Source organism: Dasypus novemcinctus, chromosome 3 (genome assembly GCF_030445035.2).
Source record: "Dasypus novemcinctus isolate mDasNov1 chromosome 3, mDasNov1.1.hap2, whole genome shotgun sequence".
NCBI lineage: Eukaryota > Metazoa > Chordata > Mammalia > Cingulata > Dasypodidae > Dasypus > Dasypus novemcinctus.
Window position 1 is genome coordinate 187,008,654 of NC_080675.1, and position 19,541 is coordinate 187,028,194.

At 44.4% G+C, this 19,541-nt stretch overlaps 2 protein-coding genes and 1 pseudogene across 5 annotated transcripts in view; 1 reads left to right on the plus strand and 2 right to left on the minus strand.

Moving 5' to 3' along the window:
• LOC101445888 (methionine synthase reductase-like) overlaps window positions 1–19,541 on the plus strand; it is a 215,384-nt gene that overhangs the window by 149,772 nt on the left and 46,071 nt on the right. The window lies entirely within an intron of this gene.
• Window positions 1–19,541, minus strand: part of LOC131278087 (uncharacterized) — a 38,090-nt gene that overhangs the window by 18,023 nt on the left and 526 nt on the right. For 2 of the 3 annotated variants that reach the window (XM_071214418.1, XM_071214416.1), the window contains exon 1: window positions 6,563–6,702. The gene's annotated coding sequence lies outside the window, so the exon portion shown is untranslated. Of the gene's footprint in view, window positions 1–6,562; window positions 6,703–13,616; window positions 13,694–14,651; window positions 14,738–19,541 lie in introns of those variants that run through there. The other variant, XM_071214415.1, reaches the window with a different exon arrangement.
• On the minus strand, window positions 16,170–17,632 carry LOC105744174 (FAST kinase domain-containing protein 3, mitochondrial-like; annotated as a pseudogene).

The following is a 19,541-nucleotide window of genomic DNA, read 5'->3' on the forward strand; positions in this document are numbered from 1 at the left end:
TGTGGTGCATCAGTGCTCCAAAATATGTTCATGGAGTTTGATGAGTGTGCCACAATGATGGAGGAGGTTATGGGTGTGGGAGGAGTGGGGTGGGAGGGTTGAAGGTGTATGGGAACCTCATATTTTTTAATGTAACAGTTTTTGTGTAAAGTATATATCTTCAAAAACATACAACTTACAAAAATGATGGGGGGGGGATGGAGAATGGGGTATATGGGAACCTCATATGTTTTTAAATGTTTTTTTTTTCATGTAATATTCTTTGTGAACTATTAACAAAAAAATGTGTTATTTCCTCATTGTATTAGTCAGCCAAAGTGGTACTGATGCAAAATACCAGAAATCTCTTGGCTTTTATAAAGGGTATTTAGTTGGGGTAGGAGCTTATATTCACAAGGCCATAAATGATAAGTTACTTCCCTCACCAGTGCCTGTTGCCATGTTTTGGAGCAAGATGACTCCTGACATCTGCAAGGGTTCACCTTCGTCTTCTCCTTAAGGCTCCGTGGTCCCCGCTTCTACTCTCAGCTGTAGGCTGTCTTTCTTCCAAGGCTGGTTTCTCTCTCGGCTCAGCTGCTCTGCTCTCCTTAAGGCCAGCTGTAAACTATGAAGCAAATGGTTCTTCTCTCTTCCCAGGGCCTCTGCCTGTCCAATGGTGCCTCTTCTCTTTCCTCATGTATCTGCTTCTCTGTGTATTTACTTCCCAGGTTCCCAAATTCCAAGTGTCTCCTCTCCCTTGTTGTTTCCTCTGTTATGTGGCCCAGTCAAAGCCCTAGTCATAATTTAATCAAACAAAAGTGACACCTCTGAATTCAATACAATCTAAGGGTATCACTAGCCCAGAGGAACAGAGCAGTTTACAAACGTCATCATTATTTCCTTTTGGAGTTCATCAATAACATCAAAGTGCCACACACATGCAGGAATCAAGGTGAAGCAGGCTAGTTCAGGGAATGGAAAGATGAACCTGGAGCCTGGCAGAAAACCACAGCTGTGAGACACATGCCCTGGGACCCCTCCCTGTGGGAAGGACCTTGTGAGAATTCCCCATTGGGAACAGGTTTTTGTCTGGGATCAAAGGCAAGTCCCGAATATTCTTAGGGTGCCCATCCTGGGAATTGAGGGGTGGGGTAAGTATTTAAAACAACAGACAGCTGGGACTCCTCCCCTGACAAAGGGCGAGGTAATTAATGGTTTAAAAAGTCAGCACAGAGGCTAAGTCAGCCCTTTTCCCCTCTTTTTGTCCTTTCTCACTCTGCCTGGACCAGCATGCAAGTCCACCTGGGGACTTGTAATCTGCAGTGGGGACTTGTAATCTGTAAATCAGCCCTTTGGACCCTTTTTTTTAAAAAAAATATTTATTTATTTATTTAATTTCTCCCCCTCCCCTGGTTGTCTGTTCTTGTCTATTTGCTGCGTCTTGTTTCTTTGTCCGCTTCTGTTGTCGTCAGCGGCACGGGAAGTGTGGGTGGCACCATTCCTGGGCAGGCTGCTCTTTCTTTTCACGCTGGGCGGCTTTCCTCACGGGCGCACTCCTTTGCGCGTGGGGCTCCCCTACGCGGGGGACACCCCTGTGTAGCACGGCACTCCTTGCGCGCATCAGCACTGCGCATGGGCCAGCTCCACACGGGTCAAAGAGGCCCAGGGTTTGAACTGCGGACCTCCTTTGGACCCTTTTTAACCCCTTTTCCCTCTCTCAGCCTGGACCAGCCCACAAGTACACCTGGGGCCCATACTCTGTTCTTTTCTTTCTCTTCTCTTTCTTAATAAACTACCGGCCTTACTAAACTGGTATGTTCTTAAATTCTCTTTTGTAACATACCCAAGAACCTAGAGAAAATCTGGCAACGAGGGGTCCAGGCTGTCACCTAGTGAGAATTTCTCCCCACAGATCTTTCCTAGATAACTGCCTTTCCATCCTGACTTATGGACAGTGACTAACTGCTTTCCTCGTCAGTGAAACCCTCCCATGGCGCCCTGTTCTCTGGGGACTCATTTTCCAGAAGCTCAGATTTTAAACTATGAATTTCTAGTTACTTTGTCCCCAAGAGTTTCGTTCTTCCCTTATCCCTTTCTTCCACAGTTTACTATGAATAGCAAGCAGAAGTCAGGCCACATTTCCACATTTAGTTTGGAAATTTTCTCAGCTAAATAAGTTCATCACTTTCAAATTCTGTCTTCATCTAACATCTGGAGTCAATTGTGCCAAGTTCTCTGGCACTTTATAGCAGGGGTTATTAAGGGGTCTGTAAGCCTGAAAAAAGACAAAATGTTATTCTGGTGTGGACATGTTGGTCTGGGTGTGATATATTTATGAAATAATACACAATGTAGTGTGGGCTTAGTGAGGGCCCATGGCTTATACCTGACTGGTAAAGGGGTCTGTGGAACAAAAGACATTAAGAACCCCTGCTTTAAAGCAAGGATCACCTTGTTTCCAGCTTGCAGTGACATATTCATTATTTCAAAGGTCTCGTCAGAAGTATCTTTTGCATCCAGGTTTCTACTAACAGTCTCTTCAAAGCAAGAGAAACTTTTCCTCTTATTGTTTTCTTCGAGATTTATTTTTTGTTTATTTCTCCCCTTCCCACCTCCCCTCCAGTTGTCTGCTGTGTCCATTCACTGTGTGTTCTTCTCTGTCTACTTCTATTCTTTTTTTTTTCTTTTTAAAGATTTATTTTTATTTTATTTAATTCCCCCCCCCCCCAGTTGTCTGTTCTCTGTGGCTATTTGCTGCCTCTTGTTTCTTTGTCCGCTTCTGTTATTGTCAGTGGCAGGGGAAGTGTGGGCGGCACCATTCCTGGGCAGGCTGCACTTTCTTTCGCACAGGGCGGCTCTCCCTATGGGTGCACTCCTTGTGCATTGGGCTCCCCTATGTGGGGGACACCCCTGCATGGGGCGGCACTCCTTGTGCTGCATCAGCACTGCGCATGGGCCAGCTGCACACAGGTCAAGGAGGCCTGGGGTTTGAACCGTGGACCTCCCATGTGGTAGACGGACGCCCTAACCACTGGGCCAAGTCCGTTTCCCTGCTTCTATTCTTGTCAGCAGTACTGGGAATCTATGGTTCTTTTTGTTGCCCCATCTTGCTATGTCAGCTCTCTGTGTGCGCGGCGCATTTCCAGGGCAGGTTGTGCTTTTTTCACGATGGGCGACTCTCCTTACGGGGCGCACTCTTTGTACGTAGGGCTCCCCTATGCAGCAGACACCCTTGTGTGGCAGCACACTCCTTGTGCACATCAGCAATGCGCATGGGCTGGCTCACCACATGGGTCAGGAAGCCCAGGGTTTGAACCTTGGACCTCCCATGTTGTAGGCAGACACTCTATCCAATGAGCCAAATCTGCTTCTCTGAGGCTTTTCCTTTTCAAGTCTCACAAGTCTTCCAAATTCAACCCCTTAATCATTTATAAAACTGTTCACACATTCTTGGTGTTTGCATAGCAGCATGCACCTGGTATCAGTTCCTCTTATAATTTGCTGAAAGCTGCTGGAGCAAAGCACCAGAAATGTGCTGGCATTTACAATGGGGATTTGTTAGCAGAAGAGCTTAGAGTTCTGAGGTGAATGCATCCAAACCCAGGCATCATCAGGGCACCCTTTCTCCCTGAGCTGCAGCTAGGGGCCATCAGGCCCATGGGGGTGCCCAACTGTCCACCCTTTCTTCTCTGGCCTTGCTATTTTCAACTTCTACCAAGAGTGGTGTCCTCTCAGTGTTTGTGCTCTGTTGATTTCAGCTTCTGGCTTCAGAGTCTTCTTGCTCAGCCTGGGTTCCTTTCTATCTCTGCGGCTTTTTTTTTTTTCCCTAGCTGTGTCTTTTTTTTTTTTTTAAAGATTTATTTATTTAATCCCCCCCTTCCCCCAGTTGTCTGTTCTCTGTGTCTATTTGCTGCATCTTGTTTCTTTTGTCCGCTTCTGTTGTCATCAGCGGCACGGGAAGTGTGGGCGGCGCCATTCCTGGGCAGGCTGCACTTTCTTTCATGCTGGGCGGCTCTCCTTATGGGGAACACTCCTTGCGAGTAGGTCTCCCCTATGCAGGGGACACCCCTACAATAGGGACACCCCTGCGAGGCAGGGCACTCCTTGCACACATCAGCACTGCGCATGGGCCAGCTGCACACGGATCAAGGAGGCCCGGGGTTTGAGCTGCGGACCTCCCATGTGGTAGACGGATGCCCTAACCACTGGGCCAAGTCTGTTTCCCTATCTGTGTCTTTTCATTCCACCATTTTAAAGGACCTGGTAATAGGATTAAGACTCATGAAGGATCATGCAGCAGTGAGGTGGCCACTGAGCTTAGAGCATGAGCGAATCGGGCTCATCGGCCTTAGGACAGTGTATATTCTATTGAAGATGACAGAGAAGATCATCTGGGGGCAGCAGGACAGGAGTTCTGGCATGGGAGCCCCCATCTTCCATGCCCTTTTCTCCCCCTCTCTGCTCACAGCTGGCCCTAGGGTCACATGGCAGGAAGACGGAGGCATCTCTCGCTCTGTCCACAGGCTGCTCTCGACATCTCAACATCCACAGATTTCTTCCTTGTTGAGGGAGTCCCTGGATTTTGTCCTGCTTCTCATCATCCCAGCCTGTGCCCCACAGAGATGCTGGATTTGAGTCTCCCACAGTCCCCAGGTCCAAAGAGGCTGGCTCGCTGCTGTCACCACTGCCCAGCCCCTCGTGCACTGTCACCAGATGATACCAGTCATGTTCCACCCAGCAGAGCCTGGCACAAGCTCAGGCTGAGCCTGCACAAGGCTCCATGAAGGCCAGTGCCTCCCTCCAGGGGATTCCATGCATCCAGCTCTGAAAATCCCACTGCTATTTGACCCAGCAGCCGGGATCTCCTTATGGTGCAATGTCAGGAAATAGAGTCTTGTCCCATTGGCAGGGTGTGAGTGAGGGACTCTTGTCTCTATAGCACCCAAAGTCGGTCTGGTGAAATGAGGAAATGTACGCCCGACGTAGAGAGCTATGCTCATGCTAGAGTGAATGCAGGGACGCGGATGTGGCTCAGGCAACTGAGCTCCCACCTACCACAAGGGAGGTCTGTGTTTCAGTTCCCAGTGCCTCCTAAAGAAGACAGCGAGCTGGTGCACCAGGCTGGTGCAGGAAACCAACACAACAAGATGACACAACAAGAGACACAAGAAAAAGAATGAGAGACACAACAAAGCAGGGTATGGAGGTGGCTCAAGCAATTAGGTGCCTCCCTCCCAATTCAGAGGTCCCACACCAGTTCCCAGTGCCTCCTAAAGGCACAGCACACAGCAAATGCAAACAATGAGGGAGGGCAGAAATAAATAAAACAAATCTTTAAAAAGAATGAGACAGAATTTTAAAAAATAATAGTAAACTGAATGCAACCTTCTTTAGCTCTACTGGCTTTAGGTCATTGATTCCTGTGAGTCCATTTGCAAGACGTGACTCAGCTTCTTCTCAGGGTACTTTCTCCCCCATATAGTCAAGCCTATTAACATTTATCACTATTTTTTCTTTAAACAGCATTCATGACACTTTATAAATACCATCAGCATTCCCACTTTAAAAAAAAAAACTGTACTTTCATATGCCAGGATTTCCCCCCTAAATTTGAATCTTTACAAGCTTGAAATCATAGCACAGACCTAGGCTTAGCTCAGCTTCTCTTAGTGGGATGGCATGGCATCATTCTGTTGTCACATCCACAACACATGCCTTGTGAGAGCCCACAAGCCTACTTAACCCTGGAGATGACTTGTGTTTGAGGTTATTTCCAGATTTTCTCTATCACAGCACTGAATTTAAGGACACCGTTGTTCTCAAAATGATTTTCTTCTTGCACATTATTCCATCTTCCTATAATTTCTCCAAAGTGGAATTAGCCAGTGAGTGAAGACTCTTCATCCTGGTAGTCAAGTGACTTCTCAGAAGGGTTGTGTTAATGTCTAGACTAAACACCTCTTCATTTGGCCACATGACTTGCAGGTTACTGAGGAAAAGAGCCTCATTCTGCAGACCCTCAGATACACATGCACGTGCTGGGGAATAATCAACATGAAAGGAAAGGGGGAACTGAAGATGTTCTTTGTGAACACAGAGATGTCATGGTTGCTTTCCGAGAGCAATGTGGCATGCTGAAGATGCCTTCATGCTCAGAGGACCAGATATTCAGGAAGGTTACACGCACTTTCTGACTGCCTTGGTCTGCCCCTTTTTTCCCATGTGCAGGCTCTGTCCAGTCCCACAGAACCTTTTAGACTTGTTCCCGTGACCCAGTGTCATATCATTCAGTGCCTGATGTGTGCCAAGATAGTTTTGCCACTTGCACTGTGCTTACTCCTAAGTGAAAGGGAAAGGAATGTGATTTCAGGGAGAAAAGGATTCAGGGAACTAACAAAGACGATAGAGGTGAAACAAAAATTCTTACGGCAATAAAACTAGGGGTGTATATTATCTTCTGGTGCATGTTACTTTCTGGAAAATATGATTGCTCACCAGCCACATCTGCTAGTCAGATATTAAAACACAGTATTTGTGAATAAGTTGATTCTGTCTCCCCACACTGTATTCGCCCACATCTCACCTTGGCTGTTCGTGGCCCCAGTTGGGATCTGTGGCTCTTGTCACCTCACTCTGTTGTTTCACGCCAGCAGCACGTTGCCATCCATTACCAGAAGTAGTCCTTGCAACTTAGGACCAGTTTTGTACCAAACATGTCTGATGTTTTGATGCCATTGTCTTTTGTTAGGTTAATTCACTAAAAGTTTTATGTACTTTGTTTTTTTGGTGCCTGTATTTTTTCTTAGTCCTTTCTTCTTCTCCTGTGGTTTACTCCAGTACTCAGGTTTGGTTTTCTTTTGTTTTGCCCTTCTCCCTTTTTTACATCCATTTTAGTTTCCTACCTGCTGAAACTAATACCACACAATGGATTGGCTCATGGTATTGAAGCTAGAACTGCAAAATCAAGGCATCAGCAAAGCAATGCTTTCTCCCTGAAGATTGTTGTGTTCTAGAACTGACTGCTGGTGCTTCTTGGTCCTTGCCTTTCACATCCGATGGCAATACACACAGCAGAGTCTTCCTTCACTTGAAGTTATTTGACTCCCAGCTTCAGGCTACTCCCCAAGGCTTCTCTTCCTTTGTCCAATCTCCTTTTCTTCTAAGGACCTCAGCCACGTTGGGTTAAGGCCCACCCTCCTTCAGTGTGGGCACCTTAACTCACAACATCTTCAAAGGTCCGACTTACAGATGGGTTCACACCCACAGGACCAGGGGTTGGGACCTGAACCTGCCATTTGTGGGGACATGATGCAATCTCTAACAATCTCACATTGGCAGCTGTTTCCAAAGGATCTCTTCAGAAGCCAGTATTGAAGTATCCCTGGGTAAATAAGATCAGGACAAAGTTTTTTATTCAGATAATTGAGAATGCAGCACCTCAAAGTGAAAGAAAGCAGGCTCCATGTACCTAGAAGCCCAGCTTTGATTACAGCATCTCTGGAGAATATTTTCAGGGAAAACAGTATTTTAAAGCTGTAGCCATTTGAAGATTCTGTGGACTCCAGAAAATACTGTCCTTTGGGCTAATCCATTCCTGTGTGTGTAAACCTGTTGAGGGTGGGGCCTTTTGATTAAATTACTTCTCTTAAGGGCCTTTGATTAGATTGCAGGGCCAAGGGCAGGTTTTGATCCTATTACTGGAGTACTTTTTTAATAACACAGAAGACTAAAAAGACGCTGATATAGTAAAAGCTGCAGAAACAGAGAGGAAATGCCCAGAAGCTGAGCGGGAAGGCCCCAGGAACCAGAAGCTGATGGGAACCACTGTCTCCAGAAGCTGAAAGCAACAGGGCCCAGAGGAGAGGGGAGAGGGGAGCTGTTGCTGCCATTGTGCCTGATGGCCCACAGGGGCAGCTCAGGGAGAAAGCATCCCCTGATGGAGCCTTGAACTAGACAGTTTCACAGCCTAATAACTGTAAGCTTTTAAGCTAATAAAGCCCCCTTGTAAAAGCCAACCCTCTGCTGATATATTGCCTTGGTAGCCTTTAGCAACCTAACACAAATGGTCAAAAGATTCTCTATCAGCAACTGCACTCATTTGAGTTTCCTAGACTGCTCAAGCAAATACCATGATAGGGGTTGACTTAAACAATAGGAATTTAAAAGAAAGTCCAGATCAAGGTCATGCTTTCTTCTCTAAGACTGTGGTTCTCTGGGTTGCCTGTCAGCATCCTTGGTCCTCACTCGTTTCATGGCAAGGCGCAAGGCAGCATCTCCTGGGCCTCTCCCTTCTCTTTCTGGTTCCTCTGAGGTTGAGCTTCTGCTCCGCCTGTGATTTTCTCAGTCTGAATTTCATTCTTTTGCAAAGGACTCCAGTAGTAGGATTAAGACCTTTCCCTACTGAGGTGGGATTAAGACCCATCCTGACTGAGGTGGGACACACCATAAGTCACCTCACAGAAAGGTCCTCCTTACAACATCAAGAAGTCATACTTTGCCAAAGGATGAAACCTAGCAATCATGGGTAATCTAATCTTTAAAACCAAAACTTCAAATAAAAGGCTCATTGGGACAAACTTGGTTCTTTTTATATTCAGGGCAGCCTCCAGGTGGATGACCTGATGACCTATCAGGAAAGCAGTTCTCTAGTGCAAACCCCAACTTTGAATGCAAGTTGACTCCTGACTGCTTCTTGCTGTTTAACTTGGAGCACATCTCTGAACTTCACATAGGAGGATGTTCCTCATTGGTAAAACCTCCCCCACCTCCCATAGCCCATGGGATCGGATCGTGATTAAAGGAGGTGATCTAAGAGAACCTGGCCATGCATTGTCTCATATACCGTTAAAGTCATTTCTAGGAACTCCTATCCCTCATCACTCAAGTTTGAATACAGCATGATTTGTTTGACTTTCGGTCTACATCATGAGTTTTTTGATATTATAATCTCCACTCAGCATTGGCCTTAATATACCTAAATCTCCAGAAGGTGCTGAAGGAAGAAAACCAGTGCAAATGCATTTTTCCCTGCACTTGTTGTCTGGAATGGAAGGCTTGGGGCTCCATTTGTCACCTGTAATGTTGGTCAGCAGGAGTTCTAGAGACCTTCCTGAAGTAACACAGCCTCTCCCTTCACTTGCCCATGGAAACATCCACAGCCACTGATGGCTAAATTCCCTTAAATAGGGTCCCCACCCCTTACCCTCATAGGATTATCTCAATTTGGGGTTTCTGGTAAAAAAGAACACAAAAGGAAGACTTTTCTTCCTGAAGATTTATCAGCAGTCTTTCTATACTATAGGCTTTAAAAACAATCAGCGTGTACACAAGGGGCTCTCCGAGTGGGGTTCCCCCACCCACCTGCCAGCAGCCACAGCATCACCTGGGAGTTTGTTGGAAATGCAAATTCTCAGACCCAGACCCAGACCTGCTGAATCAGAAACTCCACGCATGGGGCAGGCTGTTTTATTGGACAGTTGTCCAGGTGACTCTGATTCAAGGTCAGGCTTGAGACCCTCTGGCTGAGAGGCCAGGCACTAGACCAGCCCCCCTGTATTTTACAGAAAGGAAACCGAGTTCCAGAGAGGATAAGGGACTTGTCCAAATTTTCTTTTGGTTAGTGGCTGAGGCAAGACTGGAATGGAAAATTGCCTATTCCATGAATTCTAAGACAGAGTAAAACCTACCCAAAACTCTTTGTGCTCCAGGCAACTGAAAACACTTCTGTGAGCTAAACATGCAAATCAGAAGCTTTAGAGTTCATTTCTGTCAGTTTAGTGAACAGTGACATCTGTAGGTGAGTAAAATACCCATCCTCAAAGTTCTCCTAAACTCTTAAGTTTTGTAGGAAGTCTTCTTTTCTTAAAAGCACTTTACGGGAAGCAGATGTGGTTCAAGCAGTTGTGCACCTGCCTAATACTTGGGAAGTACTGGGTTCGGTTCTTAGTGCCTCCTAAAGAAGACGAACTACACAGTGAGCTGACGCGAAGGGCTGGTGTGGCAAGCTGATGCAACAAGATGACACAACGAGGAAACACTACAAGAGATGCAAAAGCAGGGAGCGGATGTGGCTCAAGCAGTTGGACACCTCCCTCCCATACGGAAGGTCCCAGGTTCAGTTTCTGGTGCCTCATTAAAAAAAAAAAATGAAGACAAGCAGCTTGACACAGAGAGCAGACAGTGAGTACAAATGACGAGAGGGTGAGAAAGAGAAGAGAAGAGAAAAGAAAAAAAATCCTTTAAAACTACAAACTTTAAGTCCACACCCTTTAAAATTCCAGTTTTTCAAAGCATCTGTTTAGAAAAGACTAGGCTTTGTCTTGTATCCTCTATGTTATTCTTTGTCCAAACTCAATGTGCAATTCTTAAAGGCAGCAACCACTCCACTTCCCCTTGCTCTAGATATGTCTAACAAGAGAAAGAACATCATTGATGAATGGTGGAAATTTCATAAAGCAAAACAAATTATTTTAATCTAAGAATATATTTGGTGATTGTCACTTTAATGGGCATATTTATTATCTTTAAGTTGAAAACATCCCTTCTACAGAAATACATTTAATTTCCCTAGCTGTCTAACAAACGTGAGATTGTTTGAAATCTTGCCTGATTCAATCCCTGCTTCTTAAATGTAAGCACTAAAAGGTTAATGGCCTAATTTAAAGTCAATGAAAATAACTTAGGTTTACAATTAATTTATTGCAGTCACTTTGAGATGAAGGCACCTCCTACAGTGCTTTTTCTTAGTAATCAAGACTGAAGAAAGAGTAATTTATAAAAATGTCTGTAACCCAAACTCTATACTTCCTGTTATGGTCTTACCATTATGATATAAAGGAACCAAAGGCATTCTGAATAAAATTTTGCTAATTGTTTGAAAAAATAAAAGGCACCTATAATACAACACCTGGTTTCCAATGAATAAAGAAATATTTAGAAGTCACTAAGCCTAGAAATAAGCAGTAATTCAATATAAAAAATCCCTGTCCCTCCTGGGGATGAGCCTCCCTGGCACCGAGGGATTCCTACCAAGCACCAGCTGATGATGTAACTACCAAAAGACCATGAACAAAGAGGTCAACTCAGACTAGCAGAATATCTCAGCCTACATGTAATATCAGGTGTTAAAAACTGCTTTTTGACTTTGGATAAAAAAGGTGGAAATGGAAAGGACAAGTGATTTTAAATGGCTAAGAGTCTCCAAAGAAGAGCCGGGAGGTCATCAGGGGGTGATGCTTATGCATGCCTCAGCAGGGTACCAGAGACAGCCAAGGTAGATGGAAACCCAGGTGCTGGTTCTCCTGAGGGCTGCAGCGACCCACAGGTTCTAGGGTCAAGGCAGATGGCTCTGGAGTTCAGAGCTATGTCAGTTGGCCCTACTTTGGAGTTTGTGTTCCTGAGTGTGATGGAGTTGGACTCAGATATAACCTTTCTACACATGCCTCTTCTGTTACTTTTACTGGACCTGTGGTTGGCGTTTGGGTTGGTGTATACTCAGGAGACCTGAATCTCTGAACTGTACATGTGATGCCAGGCCCTGGGCCTCAGCAGACTTGCAGCTCCTACCCTCTGGTTTGTTGGACTTACCCTGGCCAGCTGACAGGGAGGTGAAGAGGGTCAATCACCAACCTGGGAGCCAAGAGTGCCTACAACTACAAGCAGGAGAATTGCAGCCATCATCCATGTGGAATCTAAACCCCCTCTTGATGTAGAAGTGAACTGGACATACTAATCCCAGGGTCCACAGGATGGAGGAATAGAGTATGGATTAGAGTGGACTTACTGGTGTACTGTTGGGGAACTACAGTGATTAGTAAGGGAAGAAATTGTAGTAGTGATGTGGAGAGGGTGGCCATGGTGGCTGCTGATGGTAGGGAGAGGGAAGAAGAGATATGGTGTGGGGGCATTTTCAGGGTTTGGAGTTGTCCTAGGTGGTGCTGCAGGGATGGATGCTGGATGTTGTGTGTCCTGTTGTGTCCCACTGGGTGGACTGGGGGAGAGTGTGGATGACAATGTGGACCACTGTCCATGGGCTGCGGTGGTTCTCCAGAATGTACTTGCCAGGTGCAGTGGATGTGCCACAATGATGGAAGAGTTTGTTCATGTGGGAAGGGTGGTGTGGGTGGGTGGGGGATATATGGGGACCTCATATTTTTTTATGTAACATTTAAAAGAAAATAAAGAAGAAAAAGTCACAGTCATTTAAGGTGGGGAACGTATTTTTTTTTTTTTTTGGTATTTATTTTTTTAATGTTACATTTAAAAAAATGAGGTCCCCATAAACCCCCACCCCTCTCATCCCACTCCTCCCCCCATAACAACAATCTCCTCCATTATCATGAGACATTCATTGCACTTGGTGAATACATCTCTGAGCACCACTGCACCTCATGGTCAGTGGTCCACACCATAGCTCATACTCTCCCACAGTCCACCCAGTGGGCCTTGGGAGGACATACAGTGTCTGGTAACTGTCCCTGCAGCACCACCCAGGACAACTCCAACCCCCCAAAATGCCCCCACATCACATCTCTTCCTGGTGGGGAAAGTTTTCATGTCATGGGGGTGCCTGTAGTGAATGAGGCACCAGCATCCCTTAATCTGAAATAGTCTCACATAAAACCAGCCTGCTGGATGCCCCACATCTTAAAGGTGTCTGCCTGGCCCTGGCCCAGGCCTGTGAGGGAAGCTGCTCATTGTTCATTGTCCCCACCCTAAGGCCAGGCGAGGGCATTGCTGCAGCTTCTAGGTGTCAGCACAAGGGGGTCAGAAGGCCCCAGGCACACCCCTCTCTGTGGAAGGAGTCCCTGGGCCTTTGGGGCCTGGAGCGAACTCCAGGCTGGAGAACTGTGTCCCAAGGTAGGGGCCTTGATGCTGGGGATGTCGTTCTGCCTGTGGAAGTCAGCCCTCACCTGATGGGTGCGGCCATGGTCATGGGTCAGCAGCTGGATGGGCTGGTGGATGCACTTCCCTTTGGGGGAAGACATCAGCACCCCAACGGGCCATCCATGCTCCTGTGGGGGATCATCGAGATGCTGCCGTCAGCAGGGGTCTGCTGCTGCAGCTGCCTGAATCCCACCAAGGGGCGCCAGGTGGACGCACACTTGCATCCCACCATGGTGCATCAGGTGGGTGCCTGCACACCTGCACTCTGCTTAGTTGTGTCATGTGAGTGCCCGTGTACCTGCACCCTGCCATGGTGCACCAGGTGGGCCCACCCTGGTCCCTCAGAGGCTGCTCTGAAGCCCGTGAGCCCCTTTACCATGCGAGCCTCTGGGCCTCTGCTCAGAACCCTCCAGTGTCCCCAGGTCCCTCTGAGGTGACAGCAAAGCTCTTCAAGTGCCTTCAGGCTCTGCGGCCTGGGCCCGCTTCCCTCTGACTGCACCTGCATGTCCTCTGTTCCTCTCCCCTGTCTCCCAGCCACCTCCTGCAGGCCTTTCTTCCCACCCTGACCCTCCTTCTTGCCCCAAACACACAGGGCTCCTTCCAGCTCCAGCAGTGTGGGGGTTCCCCTCATGAAATCAGCTAGAGGTCTTAAAAGCCAAAACTAAAAAAGGATTTCAGAAACCAGAAAGAATTTCTGCCCCTACTTCCATCGCTTCCCCAGGGAATATGGAATTACCAGGCCTCACAATCACCTTTATCAGAGTGTCCAGCTTTCAACCTGCCCTTCAGAATTCGAAGTTCCTAGTGCCATGGTCACATGAGCCAATTCCTAAAAGAATATATAAATAATATAAAATAATATATAAGCATATAACATATAAAGATGTCATATTTATAATATAAATTAATGTAATAACTATAAACACTATACATTGTCAGTAAGAGTGCTCTGGAGAACGCTGACTGATACAGTGGAGAACTGTATAATGAAGGCATCAGGCTGATAATAAAGGAGCCTGTGGATCAATCTTTAATCATCATCAATAAAAGGGGACAACCTAATTTTATGGTATGAAGCAAAGGAAATACACCACCTGTGAAGTATCCTCTGAAAAATTCAACCCAAATCTATGCGAGTCTGTAGACCTAATTTTCAGCTTGATAGGAAAGAGAGAAATAGAGGAGCAAATTAAATAACACCAAATAAAAAAATGTGGGGCACTCTATAGAACAACTGATCCAATTTCCCCAATAAAATGGTGATATGAAAACTAGATGAGGGAGGGGTACAGTTATAGAAGAAGAAACTAAACATCTAAACATAATACTTAAAAGTAATGTGTGGCCTTTGGATCCTGATTCAAACAAATCAACAGATAAAAATATACTTTTTGAGATAGCATAGGAAATTTAGACTATGGACTCAGAAAAATTAGGATTTATAGAGTTCAGAGATTCATATTTTTTTAATGAAATGGCTATTGTGTGTGCTAAAACCCTTTAAAACCATTGAAGTGAATCAAGAACACTAAGACTTATAAACCTTCAACCCTTGAAACCGTCAAGAAATCTCATACAGCAGGAAGTGGTCCTACAGGATGAGACAGAAATGGGGCCAATTTATCAAAGAAAAGGCTTGCTGTCACACCTAGCTCCAAGTAAATGAAAGTTTTCCTTTTAATAAGGTTATGGAGACAGGTCAAAAGAGAAGCAACTTAGTTTTCAGAAGGGGCACAAGAAAACTTTTCACCTTCAGTGAAATAATGCCATACGCTTTGTGTTTTTACCTTATAGAAAGGACATTCTAGGACCAAGGGTAAGTACAGTTGTGTCAGTTGTGTCAGACTCAATCTGTCCAGATATGATTCATCACCTGAAATAAAAAAACATCCCAATAAGTTATGTTTGAATTTTGCTACATGTAATGAAAAAAATCATGAATACAATGCACTAATTCACTCATTCCAGAAGCGTGATGGACTTTTAAGCAACACTGGAAAATGAACTTCTTAGAATTATGCCCTCTTGCTTGCTTAACCAGTGACATCTCATTTTGACTTCTACAAGTCCAAGTTCCTAACTTCTGTTATTGGGATTAGTAGAAATCTTTAAGCACAGAGATCCAGCAATGTGACATATCTGAAGTCAAGACTGTCAGTGCCATCCTCTCAAAGGATTAGAATTGCTCTGAACCTACAGCATATTACTCTGCTTCATGATCACCATATCCCCAGAGAACACAGCTCCTCAGATAGGGCAGCAGCATCTGTTTACCCAAAACTGCTTTCCTCCCTCCAGAAGATGCTCTAGCATTCTTTAACCTGGGTTGATAGCCTGCCATTTCAGACATTTTCTTGGAATCATTAGGGAAGAGAAACAAAGGCACAGCATCACTCAATGTAAAAGGTGCACAGGCCTCAAAGCATCTCAAGTTCCTTTATCCACTCTCAGAAGTAATAACCAACTCACCTTGCAGCCGCTGAAGAAAATAAGGGATAAATAGTTTTGCCATCAAGTTGACTGGGTGGCGTTCAATAAGCAAACATGAATGGAGAAATCTCAGTAGGACTTTGGGTGGAAAAGAATTGAAATGTGTGAAGAGAATATTTTCTAGCTTCTTAAATAAAGCAGAGGCATTGGGTGGTAAATAACTGAGCTTTCCAAATGGTTCAATTTAACACAGAAATCTAAGTAAGTGAAAACTTTACCGATTTCCAAGATGCTCTTTGAAAGAATCAGTCTTCTACTGTAGTACTCCATAATTTTGCTGACAATTTCAGGATTCAAAGAACGATAAAGTACAGCTATGTTTTGCTCCAAGGCTTTTGTAAAAAGTCTGTCCATGTGCCCAAAGTAAATGAAACCTCTAAGACTTTACTTAGCTCTTCAGTAGTGAAAATAGAGAAATGCCTAACAGCATATTTACCCAATTTTATAACCAGAGGATGTGGCTGAGTTTGCTAAAGGACCACTAAGGCCCTGAGCATTTGGCCGATCCATGTAGGACTCAGTTGGGAATCTACTGATACAGCATAGTTGTTCATCCTATTTAAAAACATCTGGGGATGGTCTGCTTTTTCAGGACATGCCTGCAATAGTCTATAGAAGGCCACCATATCCTTAGCGGACAATGTTTCTAAATTCTCTTTTTTTTTTAAAGATTTATTTATTTATTTAATTATCTCCCCTGACCCCCCTCCCTGGTTGTCTATTCTCTGTGTCTATTTGCTGCGTCGTTTCTTTGTCCACTTCTGTTGTTGTCAGAGGCACAGGAATCCGTGTCTCTTTTTGTTGCGTCATCTTGTTATGTCAGCTCTCCGTGTGGGTGGCACAATTCTTAGGCAGGTTGCATTTTCTTTCAAGTTGGGCAGCTCTCCTTATGGGGCACACTCCTTTCACGTGGGGCTCCCCTATGCGGGGGACACCCCTGCAAGGCATGGTACTCCTTGCGTGCATCACCACTGGGCATGGGGCAGTTCCACACGGGACAATGAGCCCTGGGGTTTGAACCACGGACCTCCTATGTGGTAGAAGGATGCCCTATCCACTGGGCTGAGTCTATTTCCCTCCAAATTTTCATCTTGCAGTTGACATAGAATCAATTCTACTGTCATACAACATGGACCCTGCAGTTTAATCAGACTTTCTGCAAGAATACAGAGATTGTGAACTTCCAGGCTACCCTTCCTGAGACGACTCTGGCACTCTGCCACCAGGCTATCTAACAAGCCACTTTGAGGATCCCCATGCAACAGGATCAGAGCTTGCAAACAGTCACTGAACCAGCATTTGACAGATGTGAGGGATCTTGTTAGAAATGAAAGCATAAAGCTTTGAAGATGTTATTCTCTAAGATTTCTTTTGGCAGTGTATTGTTGCCATCTTTGTTTTCCACTTCACATATCCACTGCAAAGCTCTTGCTGCCACAGTATCAGACAAAGTGTCCAATGTGCTTATAAAATTTAACACTTCTTTTGATGAAGTGATGTTGCTTAGTTTCCTATAAAATATCTCTTCATCCACGTTGTCAGTATTTTCTTCCAGCCTCTTCCAGTCCCATACTTGAGAAAACACTGGCTCACCAACTGGATGGGGGTCATTTCCATTTTCTGAAAGGAACTTTTTACAATGGGCATGATGGAACCTGACCCTGGAAAGTGTCAACTGTTGTGAAAAGAGCAACAGACATGGATGCACTTTGGCTGCCTTGTGAACATGATTCGCAGTTTGATGTTTCAGAGCAGTCACAGCTCTGAGTGCCAGACAATCCAACAAATGACAAAGGTTCCTCCACAAGGTGAGTAAAGCCATGCCATCAGATTCTCAACTCCTCTTGATCTTTACCTAAATGAAAGCAAAACAAAACATGGTCAAATACATGGAGAACAAGACTTGCCCAACATCGTCAGTTCTTATGAAACTAATGCAGAGAAACAAAAACAAGCTTAATAATTTTTTCACTAAAATAATTACAGGGAAAGTAGATGAGAAAAGTGAAGCCCAGTTTACACAGCTAGTTACAGAGTTGATGAGATTTCAACTCACAGTCTAGCTCTTAACCATGCCTCCTATGTACATACATAACAGGTTGAAGGAAGGAGTTGTATTTGCTTAAAAGTAAATTTACTCACTGCAGTCATCTTGGATCCACACTTCATAGATTGCTGCCCACACCTGCAGCTCCATCCCTACCCCAGGCATGGGAGAAAGGGATGTGAAGTTTCATCAGTCTCTCTGGGCAACTACCATCTAGGCCTGCACTTGGATTATTCCACACAGCTGTGCCTCTGTCACTCCCATGGCAAAGGAGAAAGTTGGAAGAAGCTTCATTGGTCCCTGGTGCAATGAGGGCAGCTTGAGCCTCCATAGCTTACTGCAACAATTACATGCTTGGCTCCTATTGCACAACCAGCAAGGGGAAAAGATAGGAAGCCCTAAACTAAAGGGAAAAACTGCACCCAGAAAAAATACTCTAGCAATCCAGAATGAAGACATCAACAAAAAATTACATTCCACGGCAATAAACAGGAAGCTATGACCCAGTTAAATAAACAAGATAAGCCTCCAGATGACATAAAGGAGTTGAGACAATTAATTACAGATGTTCAAACAAATCTCCTTAACAAATTCAATGAGATGGCTAAAGAGATTGAGGATATTAACAAGATATTGGATGAGCACAAAGAAGAATTTGAAAGCATACATAGAAAAATAGCAGATCTTACGGGAATGAAAGGTGCAATGAATGATTTTAAAAATATTGGACTCATATGACAGTAAATTTGAGGCAGAGTAGAGGATCCGTGAGCTTGAAGAAACAGCCTCTGAAAATGAACATAGGAAAGAAAAGATGAAGAATGGAAAAAATTGAAAAAGTTCTCAGGGAACTAAATGAGAGCAAAAGGCATGCAAACACATGTGTCCCAGAAGGAGAAGGGAAAAGTGGCAGAAGGAATATTTGAAGAAATAATGGTAAAAATTTCCCAGCCCTATCGAAGGACATAGATATCCATGTCCAAGAAGCACAACATACTCCCATATGAAAAATTCCAAATAGCCCAACTCCGAGACATACTCATCAGAATGTCAAATTTCAGAGACAAAGTGAGAATTCTGAGAAGAGCAAAAGAAAAGCAATGCATAACATATAAGGATGTCCAATAAGATTAAGTGCTGCTTTCTTACCAGAAAGCATGGAGTCAAGAAGATGGTGGTCTGATATATTTCAGATACTGCAAGAGAAAAACTTCCAGCCAGCAATATTACATCCAAGACTATCTTTCAAAAATGAGGGCTAAATTAAAATATTCACAGATGTACAGAAATAGAATTTCTAAGCAAGAAACCAGGATTTCAGGAAATATTAGAGGGTGTGCTACAGCCTGAAAAGACAGGAGAGAGAGGCCTGGAAGAGAGCCTAGAAATGAAGATTACATCAATAAAAGTAACTAAAAGTGTCACAAGAGTAGTGAAAATAAAATATGATAGGTCAAACTCAAATAGGAATAAACTTAACCATTGATGTAAAGCACTTGTATTCAGAAAACTGCAACTCAATGTTAAAACAAATCGTAAAAGCCCTAAATAACTGGAAGAACATTCCATGGTCATGAATTGGAAGACTAAATATCAGGAAGATGTCAAATCTACTCAAATTGATATACAGATTTAATGCAATCTTGATAAAAATTTCACCAGCACTAAAGGAAAAACTGAAAACAGGATCATAAAATTTATTTGGAAGGGTACGGAGTTCTGAATAGCCAGAAACATCATAAAAAGGAAAAGTGAACCCTCATCTCCAGACTTTAAACCATATTACCTAGCTATAGTGGTGAAAACAGAATGCTACTGGCCTAATGACAGACACAATAGACCAATGGAACCAAACTGATGGTTCAGAAACAGACCCTTACAGGGATGGTCAAGTGATGTTTGACTAGCCTGTCTAACTCACACAGCTGGGACAGAACAATCCACACAACAAATGGTGCTGAAAGAATTGGATAGCCATAGCAGAAAGAAGGAACTAGGACCCCTGTCTCATACCTTATCCAAAAATTAACTCAAAATGAATCAATATACCTAAACCTAAAAGCAAGAATCATAAAACTTCTAGAAGAAATTATTGGAAAATGTCAAGACCAGGTGGCAGGTGTTGGATTCTTAAAGGAGC